At 39.0% G+C, this 24,232-nt stretch overlaps 1 long non-coding RNA gene across 1 annotated transcript in view; it reads left to right on the top strand.

The window, feature by feature from the left end:
• Positions 1–23,218, top strand: part of LOC106824932 (uncharacterized) — a 70,900-nt gene extending 47,682 nt beyond the window's left edge. Inside the window, exon 4 of the long non-coding RNA XR_001396519.3 lies at positions 22,427–23,218. This is a non-coding gene — a long non-coding RNA (uncharacterized lncRNA). The remainder of the gene's footprint in view (positions 1–22,426) is intronic.
• The last annotated feature ends 1,014 nt before the right edge of the window (positions 23,219–24,232 follow it).

Raw genomic sequence — 24,232 nt, 5'->3', positions numbered from 1 at the left:
GAACAGACATTCAAAGAGTATGCAGGCCAGGAAATACAAGAAAAATATTATAAAAGGATATTAGGCAGTTAATTATGTTTATCAATAATAATTAACTATAAATAATAAATGTTGTATTTCTAGAGTTTTTGATGTTTATGATGTACGTCAGCTTTTAACAGTAGTTTGTTGTGATTTCATTTCTAATTCTAAGCAAATCATCTGACTGGGAGAGAGATCTGAAGTGTCATGGGACTCTTTAACGTGTCCATGGCGGGTGGGGTGTTAAACATGGAGGCATGAGTACTCTGAGAAGTAAAGTCGAGGTGAGCAGTGTTATGCTCACATAACGACACTTAGACACACATGTACACATGCTCCTCCCACAGGCTCACTAAACCTCAGGGTTCTAAATGAAGCAGTGCTCCAAAATTGCCTCTCCTTGGATCTCAATGCTTCAGGAGACTATAATGTAGCAGTTCAGGGCTTAGCTTTTGGGAACACAGTGGTGGGATCCTAGCTGAGTTCTTGTGCGCATTGGCTGTGGGTCCCTGGGCAAACCATTGAGCCTTGCTAGGCATCATTTTCCATATTGGTAAAGTAAGGATCACAGAGTGGCTGTGAGGATGCTTAGCTCTCATCATCATTATCTGTGACTCTTGGTATAACCATTCAGTTGTCTCCAGTGGGGAAAGAAATGGAGGAGGTCCTGGGAGAAGTATGGAAGTTCAAAGGCAAGTCGTCTCCCTTTATCTCAGTATCTTAGCACGATTTTCAGCAGGCAGGCTTGAAGACGAAAAAAAAGAAGTACGTTTCTGTTAAAATCAAGTACAGTCCCAGGACTATCAGATTGAAAATAGGGGTAACTTTTGAGAAAATAATGCACAATAATGTAAAATTTTGGGACCCTAGCACTAATTATAAGCCAGCCATATTTTACTGGGTAGACTATGAAATAATTATGATGTGCTTTTTTTTTCTTTTGAACATATGTGATATCTACCTATATAGAAAGTTTTGGACTTAATTTTGAGTTTTAACTCTGTGACTCCCTGGGCCTATGAGGGTGACAGGTGAGGTGCAAGTGTGCTTCCTGCCTTCCGGAAGCCGGCAGTGATGCCAATGGCTCTAAGTGGACACTCATGCCCCAGCTCTGCGCTGAGGGCTTATGAAGTTATCTCACTTCATAATTATAATAACTCTAGTGGTAGATTCTGTTATTATCACTGTTGTATAGATAACGCATTTAAGGCACAGAAATGTCAGGAACTTGAGTGAAAGTTCCGATTTGACTGCAGAAATTCTGATTGCTGAGCACATACACTATATACCATTTCAGACTGGAGGGAAAGAAAGAATATGAAGAAAATGATGTAAAACAAGAAAGCATATTACGAAGCACCACTTTGTGGCCTTGTCTTTAAAACTCTGAAGTGCTGCAAAGGCAGAAAAGGCCACTGGAGCCTGGTCGACGCTGGGGAAGGCTTCATGAGGGAAGTGACTCACGCTACACCTGCAGGAAGAACCAACATTTAGATAAGCAATTAAAACAACCAAATAACATGATGTGACAGGAAAGACAGGCAACAATTCAGTTGCTGTTACCACTGGTGGAGCCAGATCTCAGCAACGAAAAGAAAGAAGGCCTTGTCCTAGCAAATATTTTGACCCAAGTTAAAGTCAGTAAAAGTGGTGGCCCAAACAAGCCATTGAAGTTTCCCCCCCGTCTTAAAGAAATGGAATGCCCTGATTCAAGTCATAAATCTTGCTGGTTGAGCTTTCAAGAGTAACAGCAATAAGTTATTTTGTGTGTGTGTGTGTTTAACGGACAAATGGCCATTTCTTCTCCAATGGGAAATTATTTAAAAATCATACAATAAGGCAACAGAAGAATGTGAGTCACGTTGCGCCAAATCGAAGTTTAAGGAATGTTTCAATACCAAAGTTTACCTGTACTTTCCTTGGCAGGAAAGCGGTTATTGGGATCTACGAGCTGGGTTGTACAAGGTGTTCCCGCGGTTCTGGGGAAATCATGACTCACAGTAATTCGGCCCTCATGGGATCTTGGCAGAACTCTAGCGTTACTTCACAACAGTTGTGGAATCTGCCTGGGCTACCTCTGCGAGCGGTCAGTGATGAATGGCCAATAGGAACACGGGGCTTTGATTTGGTTGAAAGGGTTCGAACTGACACAGCACACCTGTGAGCACTGCTCTCTGTATTTTGGGAATAGCAACAAATGTTTCTGATCCTTTGGTCCCAGAACATCTAGTTATACTTATCGACTGGATAACTGAAACAAGACGACTCTGACATCTCACAGCATTGTTGAATTTCTGTTTCTGTTTTTGTTTTTTCAAATCTCAGAGCCAAAACCATCACTTCATTTTGAGTCCCAAATGAGCCGAGTATAATATTTAGCCTGACATTGATCTTTAAATGTGAAAGCTGAAATTATCTGAGTTCATGTTAGCCCTGCAATCACGCCAAGAGCTGCCACCTTCTTGAGAAGGCTCGGGCCCGGATGGGGAGTGATTTTTCTAGCAGTGGCACTAGGGATGTGTGGTTTAGCTTTTAAACTACGTGGTTTGGCTCCTAAGACCAGAATTTGATTCAAATTGTTATTCGTATCTGCCTGGCTCATGACATCTTCATAAATTCCAACAGGAATCAATAAGGGTGTACAGACCCTTGGTCCTTGAATCACAGAATTTTAGGACCTTAGTGATTTCAAGTCCAATTTCTTCCAATTCCGTTTCCTCCTTCCTATGGTGATAGGTGAAATATTTAACGATTAGGGTGGCTGGACATTGACCAATAAGAAACGAAAAAGCATTTAGGCTAGCCATGAGAAAGGAACCCATACCAGTAGTTTACTGCATGAACATCAGTTATCTGGTCCATTCTTCTATTCAAAACCATCCCAACAACTATCAGCAAGAAAAATAACATCCAAAGAACTTACAGAACATAACCAAGTTCACATAGCTAATTGATAGCAAATGAGTACAAGAGCCACACTCTTTTAACTTCCTAAAGCAGAGAGGTCCAGTGGAGAGAGCCTTGGTTCAATCAGTTTGCATCTGAGATGCACAAGTTAGTCTAATAATGACATATGAGCCATGAGACCAGCAGTTGTACATATATTCATTCATTCACTAAATATTTATGAAGTGCCAACATGTACCTGACTTTTAAACTAAACCTTGAAGGACAGGTCAATAAGCATATTTCAGATAATTAATACATAGTGGTTAAGTGATGGCATTGTTGAATGACAGCACTATTTCATAAAGATCAGGGCAGATTGAATGAGGAAGCATTTGTAGTACCTAGAAGATAATAGTCCTCAATACATATTATTAATTTATTTGATTTCCCCACGTATTGCCTTCTCTTTCAATGTATATCCACAACACATTAAATATATATTTCTCCAGCCTTCAGAGAATTTTCAATAGATGCTCTTTCTCTCTCTTTCTCTTTTTTGGGGGGTTTCAATAAACTTGTTTATGGTTTTAATAAATTGATATCCATACATCTTATGGATAACTTGTACTTCTAAATTATAAATTTAGAACTTCTACTTATAACTTCTAAATACCTATCTCACAGATTCTATCACTCAGTCAATAAATGTTTATTAAACTCTTACTCTTAGCTCTAGAATTTTGTAGACTTTATGAAAAACAAAATAAGGCATAGCAAGGTCTTTGAATGACCTTCGGTGCTGAGACAAAGTAAAACTTGCATGTAAAGCTAGGGGAACATGTTCTAAGCTGTGTGCTGTGGAGCACTAGTGGGTTTGCACAATGTTTGTGGGCAAATAAGTCTAAGAAACTCTGGGTTGGACTTTTTTTAATTATAAGACTCTATTGACCTTTTAATATCTCATGACTGTTGTGGAATTCTGAAGACAATGGTAAAATTATATTATGCAATGTTTCTCAAACTCATTTGACTTGAGATGCTTATTTTTATCAGAATACCTATTTGCATTTACCTAGACACTAATATTTCACAGAACTGATTTTGGGAAATGATTTAAGGGCTGGGAATAAAAAATACCTGGGCACTCGTCATTTTTCTGCCACCAAACAATTATGTGACATTAGACAAATTTCTTAATTTTTCTGTGCCTCTATTTCCTCAACTTTTAAATGGGTGTAACAAGACCAATACTGCCATCCTCAAAATATTGTATAGAAGAAGAAGTGGGAAGACAACTGTGAAAATAATTTTGAAAACTTAACAGTGGTATGTAATTGAATGCCCTTGTAAGTCAACTGGAAGAAAATAATAAAAGATAATTTACAGGAACATACTAGAAACTACTTCATTGTGTGATTCTGCTAAAGCATTTCCTGTGCTGATCATGAAAATCTTAAAAACACTCCTTTTAATAAAAAATGGAAAGAATAGCTTAAATTGTCAAGCAAAGATCATAATGCTTGTAAATTTATCGGTCTGCATAAAAATGATTCTGATTTCTGCACTATTACTCTAGCAACTTGATAGAAAGCCTTCAGTAGCAGATGGCCGAGGGTTTCCAAATAGTTTCCCACAGAATTGTACTCATATGTAGAATCAAGCGGCTGATGTAATTTTTGGATTGTTTTCAGAAAGCGATGTTAATGTGTTTCACTTAATTCCCAATGAATATTCAATTATAAGACTTTTTTCTATCAAAAGACAATATGCAATAGTTTTTAAATTCTTTACAGAATCATTGAACAAGGCCAAAATAATCATACACCAGTCCTTTGAAATACTTACGGAAACATGTATTGGATAAGCAGTTTCAGGAGAACAGAAGTTTCTCTTTCAGTGTGTCCCAGGGAAATTGGTTATCTTTATTGTTATCATAGATTGAAAGATTTCCAGAAGCATTACTGGTGTCTTGATTTGAGTTTTAATGGTGTGTGGCTTTCCTAGTATGTTGTCATTGCCAACAAGGCAAACTGGCACAAGGATGGCGGACTTTCCTCCTAAAAGTGAGAGAAAGCAAAGGACATAGGAAGGCTAGCGGGAAGGCCAGGGGTGCTCAGTGACCAGAATGACTGTAAAGAGAGCAGGCCATGCAGCCTTGTCTTCTCCTATGCTACCAAAGGCACTGCCAGCCTGGGAGAGAAAGACAGAATGCTGCACCAACATTCAGGATGGAGTAGACAAGAATGTTGGCTGCTCACTCTCTAGCTGTAGCGTCTGAGGGGCAAGTCTCATGGTGCTTCAACCCTCATTTTCTCTTCTGTAATATAGGGATACTATTATTTATCTCAGAGATTGAAAGGAGTATTAAATGAAAAAATAAATTAATAATAGTGGCTGGTATATGGTAGGCATTCATATATATTCTTTTCGGAACATGAGTTGGGAAGAGAAACCACCTTGCTCTTTCACCAACTGATGGTAGCAATATTCTCATTATTTCTAACATTCATTTCATATGCACCCCTTTCATGAGACACCAGTCCATTTGAAATCCTTGGGAGCAACAGAAAAAGAACATAAACAGGGTGTTTACTGTGCATACTCCAAACACTTCCTTCCTGTGCACATGTGGGAGCTCCACACAGGATCAGGAAACTGTTGGTTCTACCTTTCGAGGCCACCCAGAAGCTCCAGCTGGAGCAGTCAACTCTGGCTCATTTTCCCTGGATTGGGGACCAAAGGGGACCCTATTACACATCTGATCTGCTCTCTGTCTTGCATACCTAGTGTCTTATAGTGTAGCTCTAAGAAATGGACCAAAGTCTGAGCCACATTCCTTGAAGACTGTCTGTCTTTTTGAGCTTTCTCCTCTTGCCATTAGCCAGGGATTCCTGGCCCTCTCAAAGGTATATGAGTCACTTTCTTAAATTCTGTCTATAAGCAATGTCTGCTTAAATATTTTTTATTAAATTGACCAACCCAGAAACTAATTAATATGTGTTTTCATGATGCTAAAAGAATCCTCCAAACATTTGCTATCCAACCCGTTAAAGACTCTTTCCTTCAACACAGGTTCGTATTCAGCTATCCCATTGGTTTACTGAAGACAATATCTCACAGCCAACAATCAGAGGGCAATATCATGCATAACTCAGATTCAGATGACTCTAAGTGCTACAGATCTGATCCCATTGTGCAGATTCACTAGTTACTATTTCTATGACACTGAACAAAACACTTGGCTTCTCTCAATGTCACTTTCCTAATCACGAAAATGATAACAGTATCTGTCATAGGACTGTTGTGAAATTCAAATGAGAAAAATACGTACAGAGTGCAAAGCAAAATGCCTTGGCCACAGTAAATCTTCAATTGCTATTACCTATTTTTATTTATTTTTTTTTGAGGAAGATTAGCCCTGAGCTAACATCTGCTGCCAATCCTCCACTTTTTTGCTGAGGAAGACTGACCCTGAGCTATCACCCATGCCTATCTTCCTCTACTTTATATGTGGGATGCCTGTCACAGCATGGCTTGACAAGCGGTGCCATGTCTGCACCCAGGATCTGAACCGGTGAACCCCAGGCAACCAAAGCAGAATGTGCGAACTTAACCACTGCGCCACCGGACTGGTCCCTACCTATTCTTATAATAATCATTAGTATATTTTTATTAAAAATAAAAATTAAGTATAGGGAGATAGGCAAATATAAAATGTCTTTGGATAAGTCAAATTAGGAACAGGGGAAGGTGCAGCCTAAATTACAAATCTGTGAAAGAAGAAATTATTTCTGGAAAATAGATCCAGTTTTGGAAAACAACTCAGAAGATGCAAATTCGTATCTAATGGAAAGTGGCCAGCTGCTTCCCAAAAGAGTCCTCCAGTTTTCCTTTATGTCCCCAATATACTAAAAAAGTACTTCTAACCAGAGGACAGTTCTCCAACTCAGCTGTTAGATGTGTTTTGCTAACTGAATTCTATCAGATATTTTAGATTTGTGTTTTGTTGCATTTTTTTAGGTTAACAGTGACTTCAGTGACTTTTTACAATCTCTTTTTCTTGGGTTTGTGTACCAGATTCTTTTCCCCCAAGTTATTTGTGTTTTCTTTGAATATAATAAAATTATACTTTCTATTGGTGAAATTTGGGAAGTGAAATGAGGGTGCTATTTCGATTTTTCTAGGTTTATTGAATTTGCTAACATAATCAGAAAAATCTTTAACTTGGTGCTTTTTCAGTAGATTTCTTTCAAAATATGCTGATTCTGAGTTAAACTTTGGACTAGTTCCTAAATTGAAGATACCTCTTAGTGTATCTGAAATGCCACTTTTATAAACTTTTGTTCTTTGCTGCAGCTGAAAATGACAAATTCAATAAAACTTGTTATATATTCTTATGTATAGCTTTTTCCTCAAACCCCACAATTATTTAACTAGATCTAAAAGTTCATAAAAAAATCAATATAATATTTTCAAGTTTTCCATGGTTAAGTTACGTTGTAGATACATGACCCCATAATCACAATTCCTTGGATCTCTAATTACATAATGGCTATGGTTAGTGGAATAAGGACTAAACCAATTTTTTATAATGCAGTTTAGAAATAGGAAGATTTCATAGACATTCATTGTTGCAATATTTCCAAGGGGAGAGAAAGCTATTTGGATATTACGCACTGAGAACAAGACTTCACCTAATATATTCAGACAACTGCGGCTAATTTTTCTGTCTAATTTGCTTTACTTCTCCAGTTTGCTGTATTTAGGTTGAGCTACACTCAAAAATCTCATTTTGCTGAAACTGCTCCTGGGTGACAATCGTAGGCCCATCAGACCAACTTAATGCCACGTTAAATCCATGGGCTATATTTTTCATTCTACGTTTTGTGAAAAATATTATCCCCAATCTGCACGTGCAGTAAAGGTAGCCTTCTCATTTTGTCCCATTTCCTTCCCCTTATCCGTATCCAATGTGGAGAGAACTTTGAGAATTATAAGATTTGAAAGATATGACCTACTTTTTTCTAATTTCATATATTGTTTGTGGAAAATAGAAAATAATCAGTGAGTCTGATAATAAATATAAATTCCATCCCTATAATAGAAAGTGACTAAAATTATTATCTCTGTCACTTTTGAAGAACTTTAAGAATGGTCACTTTATTACTAATTAGCACCATGTCTTTTGAAAGTAATTTGATCTATGTATTAGAAGCCACAAAACTTTACGTCTTTATGGATCAGTTCTTTAGCCGCCTAGAAATTTATTTCCTATGTAAGAGCAAATAACAGTTACTCAAAAATATTTATTGTAGCATTATTTACATTAGCAAAACTTGGAAAACAATAAAATTCCCAACAGTAGAGTGGTTTAGGTGGCTTGTTTTTCAATTAGATGAACTATAAAGAGCTATTAAACAAGGTAGCCGTACAAATTATTATGACACCTAAAACAATGCCTGTATCTATGGCAAAAAGTTTAATGTTTGATATGGAATCAAAATGGTATTTATTCGTGTTCACAGCTACAAAACTATTCATACAGAGAAGAGAATATGAAAATCGAAGACAGTTGTATGTTCAAGGTATGGATTAGAGGTAGCTTTCTCCCTCCTTCTCTTCTTCCCTCCCTCCTTTCTTTCCTGCGTTCATTATTTCCTTTAGTATTATTAAGCGTCATTTGTAAAATACATAAAAATTAGGGGAAAAAATGAATGCATTGTATCATCCCTCCTCAAAAATATCCGTATTAGCAATTAAACTTTCTATTATATCTACACATGAAGTGGATAATTGATTTGGTTTATGGTTGGTATCACACAATGGAAATCTTTCACCTAAAATATTGAATATTGACATAAACATACAAACATATTTGTTTGAATTGTTCATATAATTGCCGTTGTTTTTCATGCCAGTATCTCTGGATTAAAAAAAGAAGCAATCAGGCAACTATATACTATTCTGAACAAGCAATTGATCAGGCAAACTTTCTAAATTAACTGCTTCAAAGATTACATAATACTAAGTTAAATGGGATAATACGGTAAATCCAATGAACAAATTAGTCTCAGAGAAGATAACCATGTTTAAGATTGATACATATTTTCCAGACCAATTAGAATGTTCAGTCTAAAGACTATTGAAAAACATTTTGAAGGCTAGATTCCAAACATCTGAAACATGTCTTAAATTAAAATTTTCTCATTCATTATGGCTATTCTCTATATTTTGTAATCTTGAGAGAAACTCCTAATTTAGTAGCAAGATGTTACAGGAGGTATGTTTGATAGGGGAGCCAAAGACCTGTGTTGAGAACGTAGTCTGTCACACTCTTTTGTTGACCTTGGGCGATGTAATAAATCCCTGGAACTTGGGTTCTTCAATTCTGAAATGAAAGAGAGAGTCTATAATTGCCCTGTAGGATTTAGAACACCAATATTCACTAATAGGACTCCAAAAATAAGGCCTTTATTTGGGTCTCTTTTTTTCCATGAATGAAGTAGATGACTACTTATTTAGTTCACAGCAAGAATTTTAGGACAAAAAGTATCTCTCCTTATAGTCTTAGAGACTAAGAGTTCCATAAGGACTTCAGCTGATCAAGGCATACTATTTTCTGAGAGGAGTCATTAGTTAATTAGAATTTTAGCAGCTATGAGTTTTCTGATTAAGCTAACTCTTCTTTTTGTCCCTTAGTATGAGTTTGGACCCTGAGGTCCTCAATATATTTTAATGGTAAACAGAGACCCAGGATACAGGGCATTGGCAGGCTGACAGCAGGCCTTGTGATATTTGGGGAAATGGAATTTAGTAAGAAATGTGATTGGAAAGAAGTGGAAACGCAGGACAATGCACTTCTTTCAAAGTACTGTGTTCCACTAGCTCTTTTCTAATCCAAGAGAAGAGTCAGCGAGGGAGGCTGGTACTTTTGAGCGACAGCTTCTTAGCAGACCAGACTAAGAAAGGTAGATTAGGAATTTTGTAAACACTAAAGCTGTCTCAAGAACTTTCAAAGCAAGAAGGATACAGTTAATTAGGTAAATTATTTGTCTCCAAAATAAAGTCACATCATTCTGTCCCTGGACTGAGTAATTTTCCTCATTTTTTTTCCAACCCAAGCTAATCTATCTCTTTGAATCCTCTGGAATACGTTATATTTCCAAGTTGCATGGACTTGTGTTGTAGAAATAGTCCCCCAACTTGCTTTCTTCCAACTTGGCTTCTTCATAGAGCAAACAGCTTATTTTACCTTAAATGACTGTAATAGCAAATGTCTGGTTGGCCTTGAAGAACAGCCGTTTGTATGAGAAGGTAGCAATTATTCTCCAACTGAAAAAGAGTCTTACTGTTTTCTTTTCCTAATCCTCCATGGATGAAGTCTTTAAGAACCATGATAGAAATGATAGATTTGAAATCTTTCTTGCTTTGCCCACTAAATTCACATTATAGAATTAACCAGGCATTCTGGAATCAGGGAACTCATTAAACTTTTAGCATTTAATTCTCTCCATTTATGTTTTCATTTCCTATTTATCGTCTACCTCTAATTTTTAAATTCACCTAAAAACCAGAAGAGAAAGCAAACTGAAAACTGAAGTTGCTGTTCACTGGAAAAGGTTTCACAAGAAAACGTGAATTGCCTTTAATGGCTCCAGCATTGCTACCACTTAACTTTCATTGGGGAAAACATCTCAGAAAGGTAAAATCACATCCACCGTTATTAGTTTTGTTTAAAAGAAGCATAGAGTTTCAACTGATCAATCATAGTTTATCGGCTTTCCTCACGGTTGATTTGAGCAATTCAGCAAGGATTTTTTCCCTAAATTACATTATATATGAAGTTCCCAAGATTTACCAGATAGTTACATTACCTTCTAAATGTTTTTCTGCACATATAACCAGTTCAACTAAAATTTACACCCGAGAAAATGAATGCTAACAGACTGTTTTAATTAAGAATTACATCCAACTGCTTAAAGGGTAAAATTTTTATAGAAAGCAATTCATATCAAGTTTACAAAAGGCAAATTTCAAAATGTTATTATAAAATAAGTCCATTTTTGTAAATATGCAAGCATACAAAATATTTGAATAAAAAGACTTCTGAGTTGTTTCAATTTAATTTTGTTTGTATTCTAAAAGGTCTGCATTGCAAAGGTATCAGTTTTGTAACAAAAATAAGCCATGAAAATTTTCTTTAAAAACTAAGTAAGGTCATTACAACAGTTGGGAATTTTTTTCAACTATTTTATATTTCATTATATATAGTATAGTCTTCCATAAATTAAGCAATAATCAAGGAGAGAAAAGTAGTAATTTTTACTTATAAGTGAAAATAGTATTTATTATTTCTCTAACTTCCTAAAATGCACTATTGCATGTACTTTTCATTATTTTTATTTTTTTGCATTTTAAACATTTCAAATTCTTCACTCGCATATTAGACACCAATACCTTTGTCACCAGCAGGAAAGGCTAAATGGTCAACAATGCTGGTGTTTTGACTACGTGAATGTTTCCGCTTGGACTTTGATTTAGGAGAATTAAGTTACAGATTTAGACAAGTTTGACCAAAAGGTTTCCGCCTTCGTCATGATGACCGTCCCTACAAATGTGGACTGTTGGGAAACAATTTTCTCAGAGTAGGTATTTCTTCTACTGACGAAGCTTTAATCAAGTCATTATCATTTCGTGTAGTCCTATCTCAAGAAAATATTGTGTCCCATACTTTGGATTTCATAAGAATTTTAAAATAGCTTTGCATTTCAATTCTAATGAAAATCATTCCTTTTTAAAAAAGTGTTTTAGTTGGAAATGATTTCAAACTTGTGGAAATGTTGCAGGAATAAGAGTAGCTGATTGAGGGGGCTGGCCCCGTGACCTAGTGGTTGAGTTCAGCACACTCGGCTTTGGCAGCCCAGGTTCAGTGCCCAGCATGGACCTACACTACTTGTCAGCAGCTGTGCTGTGGCGGTGACCCACATACAAGATAGAGGAAAACTGGCACGGTGTTAGCTCAGGGTGAATCTCCCTTAGCAAAGAATAAAGAATAGCAAATTGAACATTAAAAAATGCTTTACCTAGACTCAATGATTGTGAAAGTTTTGGTCCATTTGCTTTATCATTTGCTCTCTTTTCCCTCATATGAGCCTATGCTGTGTGCATCATGTCCCTTCACTCCTAAATACTTCAGTGTATACTCCTCAAGGGAAAAGCATCCTCTTACATAACCACAGAACAGTTATTAACCTCAGTAAATTTAACTTTGATACAGCACTTTTTCATCTCTAGTGTGAATTCTAATTTTGTTAATTGGCTCAAACATGATCTTTAGACCCACTGCGCTGTGGTACCTCAGTGTTAGGACACTGACTTCCTTCACTGAGGAAAATTATCATAGAGACAATCAGAGGAAACTTTCTGTAATATCTACAAGGGATGTTGTCCACAGTATTCCAAGGGGGTCCTTTATAGGAATCCACAGCACAATCTTGGGTGCAGTCTCACCAGCAGAAAAAGCTGCGTGCCTCCTGCGTACCCATGGACACTGAGCATGCTTTCATGTTTATTTTGGTTACCAGGAAATCTGAAGCCAGAATTAGGTGGGAACTCTTGCAAGAACGTATGGTGGTTTGTTTTCCTTTGTACTGTGCCCAGATTTATTATTTGTTTTCTCTTACTGTCTCAGTCAGCTCAGGCTGATATAACAAATTCCCAGAGCCTGGGCAGTTTATGAACAATAGGAATTCATTGCTCACAGTTCTGGAGGCTGAAAGTCTGAGATCAGGGTGCCAGCATGGTTGGGTTTGGGTGAAAACCCTCTTTTGGGACTCGGATTGCTAACTTCTCCTTGTATTCTGACTAGGCGGAGAGTGCACAAGCTAGCTTAGTGCTAGAGTAGTGCTCTTCTTACAAGGGATCTAATCCCATTCACAAGGGCTCCACCCTCATGACCTGATCCCCCTCGAAGGTGCTACCTTCTCACACCATTGCCACGGGGATTAGATTTCTATGTTTGAATTTCGTGGAGACACAACATTTGGTCCGTAACACTCACTTTCCTTTGTTTCAATTTTCTCATTTATTTACTTTACCCTTGATGCTGCTTTAATTCCTTCTAGAACAAAGGCCAGGTATAAATAAACAAATAAATGGAGTGAATACATACATACGTGCATATCTAGGCAAAAATGTCGTGTATATAATATTGTAGTTAGCCTTAAGGCAAATAAAGAACCTCCATGCCCTAACCAGAGGTCTGTGGGTAGCACCTCCTCATGCCCCTTTCTCTGTCAGCTGCTACATTTCCAGCAGAGAATCAGGTGCCAAATTCACATTCTCTCAGAAGAGAATCTCTGATTCTCTAACCAACCTCAGGATTCCCGGGAACCCAACCAGAGATGCTGATCGGGGCAGACCATTGCCAACTGTCACACATACGGGTGACACTTGGATATGTAGATGCTTCAAATCCCCTTGACAGTTTGATAAGGTTTTGTAGCATTCGTGTTGCTAAATTTAATTCACTTTCAGATTCCAGACCCGTTTTGGTGTCTGGCCCCATTCATACCCTAAGCTGCTCAGTGAAGGCTGAAGTCATACGTGGGAGCCAACTGTGGGAAATGGAGACTTTCAGGCTCCCAGAACAATGGCTTTTGTTCTCCTTTTGCATTTTGAAAACCTTTTTGGTCAAAACTCTGAATGCAGCTGACTCAATCCAGAACACTTCAGTAGTAAAAAATCACAGACTGCAGGTCAGATATAAAAACATGAAATTGAGAGAGCAGTTCCTTGAGATTTCTTTACTAAAGGACGCTTCTCCTTCAGGTCAGGGATTTGTTTCCTGGGTGGGAAGCCCCATGCTGACCTACGTAGAGTTGGCTCTATTGGCAGAATAGGAGATTGGGATGGTTTATTGATGCCTCACTTGAGAACGGATTTGACAGTTTAGAAAACAGAGCCACGCACAAGACCTTACCTGATTTTCACAGCAACCCAGTAAGATAATCACAACATGAACCATGATGCCTATTTTATAGACGAGGAAGTGGTGATCCAGGGAGCTTAAAGCTGCCCAAGATCAGGAAAGTTCTGCCTGTACCCTATTTGTCTTATTGCAAACCCCAAACCAAACCCATCCTTTACCCATTTCACTGATGGCATCACCACGCTTTCAGTCTTCCAGAATAAATAGATTAATCTTCAACTTTTCCTTCTCTGGAACTCTCTGCACTTTGTGAAGAAGCCAAGCCCTGTTGTCTCTGCTCCTAAATGTCCCTGCCATCTGTTCCTTCCTTCTGTCACTTCATTACCCTTGAGTGCTATTGCTGTGTTGCCGTGGACCTGAATTACAGTAACCATTTTCTAGCTAGTCAGCCTGCTACCAGCTTTGCATTGAGCCCAGTACAAATCTGTTCCCAGAGTGCTCTCTAACCTAGATAACTAATCATGACCCTTCTTGCTTTAGACTCTACAGTGCATTTCTACTGCAGGTAAGAAGTTTAGATGACTCAAGCTGCCAAGAAGAGCTCTCCATTATTAATATCCAACTTTATAACTTCATTTTCTACTACACCATACATTCCCAACCTATAACTTATATTACAACCACCACATTCTGCTTGCTATTCTCCAAAAGAACTATTCCTTCTTTAGCTGCTGGGTCTTTGCTCAAGCTGCTGGTGCCATTCCCAAAACCCATCCTTAAGGATTTGACTCAAACATGCCTCCTGCAAGAAAGCTCCTGTATTTCTCCAGCTGGAATTCATTTCCTTCTCCCACATACTCCAAGGACTCTTGGTTCATGTCTATTTTAATACTCACTGGCATCCAACCTTTTAATAATCATTTCTTTGTGTTTTGTCTTCCACATCAGACTAGAAATTCTGTAAGGATAAGGCCCAAGTCTTTTTTATTTGTCATTCCCTACATCCACTTCAGTCCTTATTAGTAGGCATTCAATAAATGTTTGCCAAGTTGAATTACTTGAGGATCTCAGGACTTTGGCTTAAGGCTTTATCTCCATTTTTGTTAAAATGAGGATGTCACCTGAAAGATCAACACTTGGAGCAGGCACATCCATTTCCTCTGACTATGGTTAGGTCATCAGAACAGCTGAAGGCAGAGCTATGTTCTGAGAGACTGGGAGAGGAGACAGGTAAATCAAGAATGGGAAGATCTGGTGCCCGTGGCATTTTTGCGTAGATTGGGAAGAGGAAGATGGCTTATAAAGGGCTACACAAGCTTACAGAGAACACATGATGGCAAAAGAAAGGGGAGAGGGAAGGAAGGAAGGAAGCTGGCATTTTTCCCAAGCACCAGTCCTGCACCAGACACTTCAGCATAGGTTTATATTTAACCCTCACACTAGCCAGGAAAAGAAGATGCTCTTATGCCAGCTATCAACTTATTTAACAACAGGGAAATTGAGAATCAAAGAGATTTAGCGAATTTGAACCCAAGTATATCTGATGACAAGCCTCTTTTGTTCTCTGCCGTGTTAACTTAGATGGATGCTTGGGAGGGAATGAATAGAAGTGAAAAAAGACAAATAGCGGATGGGCGATCAGGTGTTATTGGGAAATTTCTATTTTTGTGATTTTGCCTTTGGTTTATTTTTTTGAAGAACAAAGGAAAATATATTCTGACAGGAAAAATAGACTTCAAATCAGATTTCAACCTCATGCCTCGTTAAGCCTCTGCCTTTTTCCCCCTCTAAAGACTTCCCATTTCCAATTGTACATTCTGTGGCTTGTCTTGGATCTGGGGGAAAAGAGGGGTGGTGGACATGGTGAGAGAGGTAGCTTTTCATACGATCACTTTCTTTTAATGAATGAACTATGGTGTAAAAGTTAGTCTTGCATATTTTAGGCCATAAATCTGAGTGGGGCATGCTGTCTGGCAAAAACCAGTAGCAATATGCTAAGTGTTTATTGCCAAAAGCAATAGCATCATGACAGCAGATAATTATGAACAGTGCTAGTGAGCAGTACTGGGAAGAGACGGCTCAGAGAAGAAGGCACCAGAGGCTCTGACTGGAACCAACCCGATTCTCAAACCCTTGCATCTGATCCACCTTTAAGCTCAATCCACTTTTTTCCTTAAAAAGCCATGGGCTTGTTCGGAGTGAAGAAACCCCTTGAGAATCACCTGGAACCAGGAGTAAAATGATGATCAAGGGCAAAGAGGGTTAAAAAGTGTTGGTATTCCGGTGTGGGTTCCCGAGGACCCTTGTTATTTAGGCTTTTTCATCCAATTCTTGCTTGTGATTTCCTGTGGACGCATTTTTATTAGGTGCAATAGCTGGATCTTGCTGTTTCTTTCTCTTGGTCTGGAGTCAACTCGTGAATGAGGGCAATTCAACCTCCACAGCATGGTTGGGAGCAAAAATGTCTAACGAATTCAGGCTGTGAAGGAAAGTCTGCTACGGGTCTTTCATGGGGAAGGGAGAAGAAAGGAGCAGTCAGGCTGTTGCCTGGCAGTGGCTGGGGGCAGGGTGTCGTCTGGTCTGGACGGAGGGTTTCCTGCTGGAGTTAAAGAGGCCTTCTGTTACATAAGACCTCGCTGGCGCTGCTCTGTAGGCAAAGCCACCGTCTGAAGGCCACACCCCAGCCTGCTCTCAGGAGCCTTTGCCGTGGCGCTTCAATGCTTAGTTCATCTTGACAAAACGCTTCTGTTTACAAGGCTTCATTTTATCTGAACCCGTGCGCTTCCTGTGAGCAAATTTCTCCAAGAGGAGATGAGGCACAGCTACCACCAGAACATTTCGTTGATCTAATCTCATCAGGGATTTTGGTCTTCTAGCGAGCGAACTATCCCCATAAATCATGAATAACCACTTGATCTGTAGAAAAAATTTTATCCAGGGAGGATCAAGATCTTTCTTTAGAAGTATTATCTACTTCTTTTTTAGAACGTTCTGAATGTAACCCGTGGTCATAATTAAACGTGTTGGTTTATTTTATGGTATGGTACGATGACGATTTCCTTAGGCAGAGGAGAGAAGCAAAATATTTGGCATGGTACATAATGGAACTAACCAATCAGAATGGTTGCTGGCCGTGAATAACCCACATGTTGTAATTTGTGAGCCCTTGGAGATTATCAGCCCTGTCTTTAGGGGTCAATGCCCTCTAGCTAAATACCCGTGCTGGCTGGCTGACTTTTATCAAGTATCTGCTTTACTTATTTTAGCTCATTTAATCCTCATGACATTATGATGTGGATAAAATTATTTACATTTTATTGAGGAAAAAAAGCTCAGAAAGGCCAAACAATTTGCTTAATGTCACACTATAAGCAAGCAGTGGAGCCAAGATTTGAACTCTTACCATCTGCCTGACACCAGTGTCATCTACAGCACATGGTCTTCTTCATTCCTGTTGTCTCTGATTGTCTGCTGTAGACACTCTACACACAGACAAGTATATTAAATTGGCAGTCTCATTTGAACACCACTTGGTCCCCTCATTATTTCAGTAAACAAGCCTATATCGAATGAAATGCCTACAATGTGCCAAGCACAGAAAAATCAAATGGCCGATACAATGAATGAGCCCTAAATACTGCTTTTATTAGTACCGTGTTCTACGCCCAACCTACTCGAGTCATCTTTACCACTTTGGTCAAATGTGAGTGCTTCGACCTCTCCCCTAAGACAAAATTGTTATCTTTTGGCCTCGTGGAGACCCTTTAGGTCTTATTTCCCATTTCGTGTTTAGTGGATGAGGAGGATGGAAGGCTAATTCTGGATAAGTAGGTTATTGGTAACAAATGTCTCCTCGCCCCCTGCCCACCAGCCTGGTTCCCCCCAACCTAGAACACACAGTTAAGGAGAATGTGCTGAGCAATCCACATCTGTTGGTACCAGTACAGACGAGAGGAAAAAGTCTCCCTTGGTCTTAATTCATTCCGTGTGTATTTACTGGGTGCCTACTATATGTCAGACCTACTATGGGAACCAACCTTCCTGTTTATTTCAGCTATGACTGTGCTGCCCAATCCCTGTTCTATTTGCAGCAGCATTTGTACTTTTGTATTTCCGTATGCTTGCTTCAAGCCTTTCCTCGGTTATGGCCAAGAGCAACATGAAGTCTTTGAAGCAGAGTTTATAACTTTGTTTTTCTATTACTAATATAGCATGCTGTTCTCATCACAGGTCTGATTTGGATATTGACACAGTGACATTTTGGAATGTTTTCTCTGAGAGCCAACAGTAAAAAGAAAGCAACAACAACAAAAAAAGCACAGAGAGTTCAGAACAAGTAGGTTCCTTCCAGAAAAGTCTACTTGAAGGAATTAATTTCCTTTGGTGCCTTAAAAACCAAGTGTTTGGCGTCATAGGACAGGTCTTGGTATTTTCTGAAAAAATTACTGAGGAGACCTGGGAAGAATGTGAGGCCGACCCTGTCACTCCTCCTCTTGACTCTTCAGTGGCTCCTTGCCATCTCTTGGGTGGATACGAGCTCCTCAGCGTGACATGTGAGGCCTTTATGATGCAATAACTCTTCTTCCTCTCAGAATCTGCTCAAGAATCACCTCTTCCAAGAAAGCCTTCTGGATATCCTCTCCCCAGTAAAACGGGCCAGTCCTTCTTTGTGTTCCTACTCCACTCTTCATGAACATTTATCATGTTGAATTTCAGTATTGATTCCGCACTTAAGCTCCACAGCCAGAATGCCGGGGACTAAAACTTGATTTCCACAACTTAATTACCTGACTTTCAGCAAATTTCTTAAAATCTTTAAATATTTGGCTCAAAGATGTTAAGAATCTTCCTTATTCTTATACAGTTTCCTTATCAGTAGAATGGAATAATAATAATAATATCTTCCTAAAAGGTTTGTAATGAGGATTAAATGAAATAACATGGGGGCCGGCCCAGTGTCCGAGTGGTTAAGTTGTCACGCTCTGCTTTGGTGTCCTGGGGTTTGCCAGTTCAGATCCTGGGTGTGGACCTACACACTGTTCCTCAAGCCATGCTGTGGCAGCATCCCACATAGAAGAACTAGAGTGGCATACAACTAGGATATATAACTATGTACTGGAGCTTTGGGGAGAAAAAAAAGAAGAGGAAGATTGGCAACAGATGTTGGCTCAAGGCCAATCTTCCTCACCAAAAAAAAAACCACTTTAAAAAAATGAAATAACATGGATAAAGTAGCTACCATAGGATGTGACATATAGATCTTAACAATCTTACACCTTATTATTATTGAATGCCTATTTGTCCTCCTAGACAGTGAATTCTTCAAGTGCAAAATCTGTGTCACTTATGTTTGTATTTGGTGTCTGATGATGTTCTTATTTAATTCACGGATAAAAGCTTCATAGAATAAGGTACAATTATTCTGGGCTGTATTATGGGCTATATTAGTTAGGATACCACTAAACAATAACAAAATAAGGTAAAGCAATACAAGTTCATTTCTTCGTTCTGTAAAATTCCAAACACGTGTGTCTGATCATCAGGTATCTCTCCTTCAAAGTGTGATACAGAAACCCAGGATCCTTCCAAAAGGTGGCTCCTCCATCTACAATATATAGCTTCCAAGATCATCAAGCTCATCTGGATCTGAATGGCAAAAGGGGGGAGAGTGGGGAGAAGGCACACTTGCTTCTTGACCACCTTGGCCCAGAAATAAAACGCCTCACTTCTGCTGCCATTCCACTGTAAAAACCATGCCCTCCGTCCCACAACTGTATGCCGTGGGAGAGGTGGGCAATCAAACATTTCTAATAGGTCTTAAAGAATATGATGAGTAGAAGATGACAGGGAAGGGTGTTCCAGGGAAAAGAAAAGATGAGTGATGGAAGATGGAAAGCTTATGGTTAGAGAACCAATAAGCTTCTCATTTCAGGAGGAATTCGGGATATGTGCTGGTCAGCACAGGAGACAAGAATGGGAGGTTGGACTCAGTGCATGCACTCCATCGTGAATGCGCACTTGGTGTCGCACTCGGCCTGGGGCTCCGTACTTGGAAAGGCTTCACATAATGCCTCAAACTCCAGTGTGAAATCGGAAAATGGGAAGATGCCTGAGCCCATTAGGTGATGACTGATTGTGACCATCTTAAGTAGGATTGCCAGATTTAGCAAATAAAAATACAGGATGCCCAGTTAAATTTGAATTTCAGATAAAAAAAACTGTTTAAAAAAGTATAAGTAAGTCTCATAAAATATTTGGGACATTATACTAAAAGGCTATTTGTTGTTTATCTGCAATTCAAATTTAACTGGGCATCCTGTATGTCATCTGACAACTGTATTTTAAAGGACAAGAGGAGATATCTAAATCATTTTTCTCTTAGTTGTAATTGTAATTCTCTGTAACCTAGATAAAGATTTTAGGGATTTTTTCGTTTTCCAGTCACATTTTGCACCAAAAAATAATCCTCTGCCAAATCATCCTCCTTTCAAATTGTCTCAAATGGTAAAAAAGAGAGATGTATTATGCGGAACCACAGTTGGCCCTAAAAATAATCAGCCCATTATATGATAGGACTGCAAGCAGGGAATACAAATTCTATGGCCATTTTCTATAGCATCTGCCCTTTTAAGAGCTGGTGCCGAAGGCTAGTTACAAAGCTGTAGTCCATCAACTAGATCATGAACACAGCTGTAGTCCATTGACTAGATCGATTGGTTAATGATGCCAAGTTTAATTCTCCTGGGAATGTTCAGATTTTTATCCCGGACCAGGCTGTACCTCTAATACAAGCCAGTTGTCTTGTAAATATATAGTAATAATAAACAGTGTTAGTATAGTAGGAGTAACAGTAGGAGTAATAGTAATAGCATCTTTATGGATCACTTACGGTGTGACTTTTACAATTGTTTCCTGTGAATTAAGCTATTTGATTTTAATAAGGTAAACTTTGTCACAGAGAAGTTAACTAATTTGCCCCAGTCTAAACAGACAGTAAAGGGAAAAGCCAAGGCCACGGGGTGAAGGATTGGCAGGAGCCTGCCGGTGGTAGTTGGCTGCGTTAGTACAACTGCCCCCCTGCTGGGACAATGACTCAAAGCATGGACGCTTGCATGTTGAGGCGCAGCCTTGGGGTGAGCCAACTGACTCAGGTTCCAATCTGCCTTTGACACTTTCTAACTAATAGTTTGGGTAGCCCGTTTAATTAACTTCTCTGTATTTTAGTTTCCTTACCTATAAAATGGAATTATGGTCGCAAGTTTATAAAGTTATAGTTTAAAATGGAATTATTTTGTGCAAATAACCTGACGTAACATAGACTGTCGATAAATAGTGATCAATATTGTTGCTATGAATATTCACTTCTGTCCAAACTGGTTTGCACAGATTTTTCTTGTCCTTATAGAAATGAGGTCCCAGTGTTCACATGTGGATGAAATAGAGAAAACAACTCTGTATTATTTCTCTAGTTACTCTTCATCCTATTAGTGTAATATCTTGTATGTCTGTTTTAAATAAATGATAAACATAGAGTAACAGATATTACCGTGAAAACTAAGAAATAAAGGAAATAAAAAGCTCAGCACTCTTTGGCGCTTGTTGGTTCAAAACGTCATGATATTCTTTAATTTTGCTCTCAATGGAATGGCACTCTCTCTTTCCTAATGACTTAAATACTTATTCCTACCAAATAAATTAGAACAAGAAAGCCATTTTTTGATGTGAAATATGTGATTGATGCTTTGAAAAGAAAATGCTGATATAACACTGAAAAAAATTCCTTGATTTCTACTCTCTGTTCTCGGACATACCACATACACACTCACTTTGTGCCTTTGGTTATGCTCTTCTCCTTGCCTCTCTCTTTTCTGTATTTCTACCCTTTATTCTAGGTTCTGCTGCCTCAATTTTCACCCTGTAGGTCTACAGAAAGAAATGTAACTATTTCTGAGCATCCAGTCTTTTCTGGCCAATCCCTTTTCCAAACTCATGTAAGATTTAGCGTCTTTCCAATAACTATAAGTTAGCATCGTTAATTTGTAAAATTCATACAATTAAAGCTGATTGGTAGAGACAGCGTAGAGTTGAGAATTCGAGTCTCTGTGGTTCCACTTCCAGGGAATTGAAGAGAGTTAATCGTATTTACCTTTCCCACAACAATTTCAGTATTGATACTTTAGAGACATTTAATAAATGTTTGCTCAAAGATTACCGTAATTAGGTAACTAATATATGGCAATGACTGATGTATAGTAGATGCTCAAAGTACTAATTTATTTCCTATTTTTATTGTAACCCTGATTTTTACATGGCCATGCTAGCTCATGGGTCCCTCGCTGGGAGTTGAGCTTGACTTTGTGCAGGCTCCTCGCTAGATTGGCCCTGCTTTCCCCAAACTGAGCATCTCAAACCCTGCTTCTAACTGATTTAACAAGTCCTTAGTCAATCAGTTGGCTCTGATTTCAGCTATTAAAAGCCGCTGCCATGAGTAGGATGCTGTTAATATATTTTCAGGCATAGAGGTTTTGAAGGGATGTGGTAGATTGTGTTTTCCAAAGATAATCATCTCATCTATTCCTCTTACAGTGTGACATTGACAGACTTGCAACAAGAAGCTGCGTTTATGCCTTCTTTCCACCCTGCGAACCTGGATGGACCATTGTAACTGCATCTACCAACATGCATACCAGAAGTGACATCATGTCTTTCTAGCCTGGCTCTGTCTCTCTTGGAACATGCACCTTCTGGGAATTAAGTCAACATGTAAACAGTCCAGCTCCTCTCAAGCCCCCATCCTGGAGACAATATGTGAAGAGGCCGTAGATAGATAGATAGATAGATAGATGGATAGATAGACAAAGATATATAGAGAGAGATGCTTAAGGTACCCCAGCTGCTCTAGCCTCTAACCTTCTCAGATCAGCTATCAAAATATGCCAGCGAGAAGCCCTCAGTGTGATACCAGCTGCGATTACTGTCTGCAACCTCACTAGAAGAGCCCAAGTCAGAAAGCCCTTATGGGCTGCTCCTGGATTCCCGACCCACAAAATTGTGAGAGATAATAAATGATTAGTATCGTTTAAGCCAATAAGTTTTAGGGTGATTTGTTGTGCAGGCATGGTAACCGGAGCAGGGCAATTGGGAAAAAAAGTTCTTTGGCCCAATGAGGTCCAAACTGTCAGACAGATGAGCCATGTCTTAGAACATTCCATCCTTAATCCGTGACCACTGTGATGGGCAGGCAGGGACTCTGCCCAATTTGTGAGGTTTCCATTGATTCCTGGGATTGTGGCAGCTGAAGAGGTCTAAGTTCTGTCCTGAAAAACTCATGGTTCTGGAAGAATAAAATATACTTTCTTCCTAATAGCTTTTCCAGTAATTAAAGTTTTATTTCCACATCCTTTTTAGTATGTGTAAAAATACTTTCCAAATCACTCTTTCCTTCAAAGTGGGAAAAGGAGGGGGGAAAGCAGAGGCCGTATGTCTCCAAATAAATGTAATTACCGGCCCTGCCTTCCACGAGGTCACACACCTATGCTGAGGGCATAGGATGGCAGAGGGAGATTTTCACATCTGGATTGCATCAAATCATATTGGTTGCAGCTTGCAGACTGCAATTTCTTGCCAATTTTCTTGTTAATAATCCCTTTGTACCATGAAAGAAAAAAATATGGTTCTAAGCTCTTCATAAACTGGAATTGGGCGATAGCCATGGAGGACAACAGGCAACCCAGACTTGCTCCATGTTAGCAAAGCTCCCCCCTCACTCCCATAACGGGAGACAAATGTGAGGTCTACACAAGTGGAAAGGAGGAAATGGGACGGTTGTGCTCCTGGCCATGAGCAACGTGAATGAAAACAAACTGTGCAAATCCTGAAGGGGCTGAGAGAAAGAAGGTACACACAGTGCATCAGTGGAAAACGTGCTGAATGGTCCCTGAGTCGGTCTGGAACTGGCCCAGAGGGAAGGGTTTCCTGAGGCCTCAGTCTGGCAGGCTGCACACAGCACTGCTGATAGATGATTTTCAGGCCCAGACAAAAGGGGAAGGATTGAGGAAGGCAAGTGGGGGCAAAATTCTTTTTACCACGTGTTTTAGCCTGACTGTGAGTAGAGTCAGGAAAGGAGAAATCATGATTCTCAAACACAACTTGGGCTTTTGACATAAAGAGTTGGCATGAACTCTTACAAATTTAAGAACTGAATTAAAGTGATTGGGAAACAAAAGCTAGGTCCTACTTCTTGGCTCCAATGAATAAAAAGCTGTGGTTTATAGTTGATGCTTAAAAGCCTTCTAGAAACGTTTCACCCTAAACTATTTCTGGACCATATGACCAAGTATTTTTGAACAAGTGAGTACCCAATGCTCCAAATTAGGTCATTCAGTGTATTCC

Source organism: Equus asinus, chromosome 20 (assembly GCF_041296235.1).
Source record: "Equus asinus isolate D_3611 breed Donkey chromosome 20, EquAss-T2T_v2, whole genome shotgun sequence".
NCBI lineage: Eukaryota > Metazoa > Chordata > Mammalia > Perissodactyla > Equidae > Equus > Equus asinus.
The sequence above is the reverse complement of the archived record's forward strand: the minus strand, read 5'-3'. Positions and strand labels throughout refer to the sequence as shown.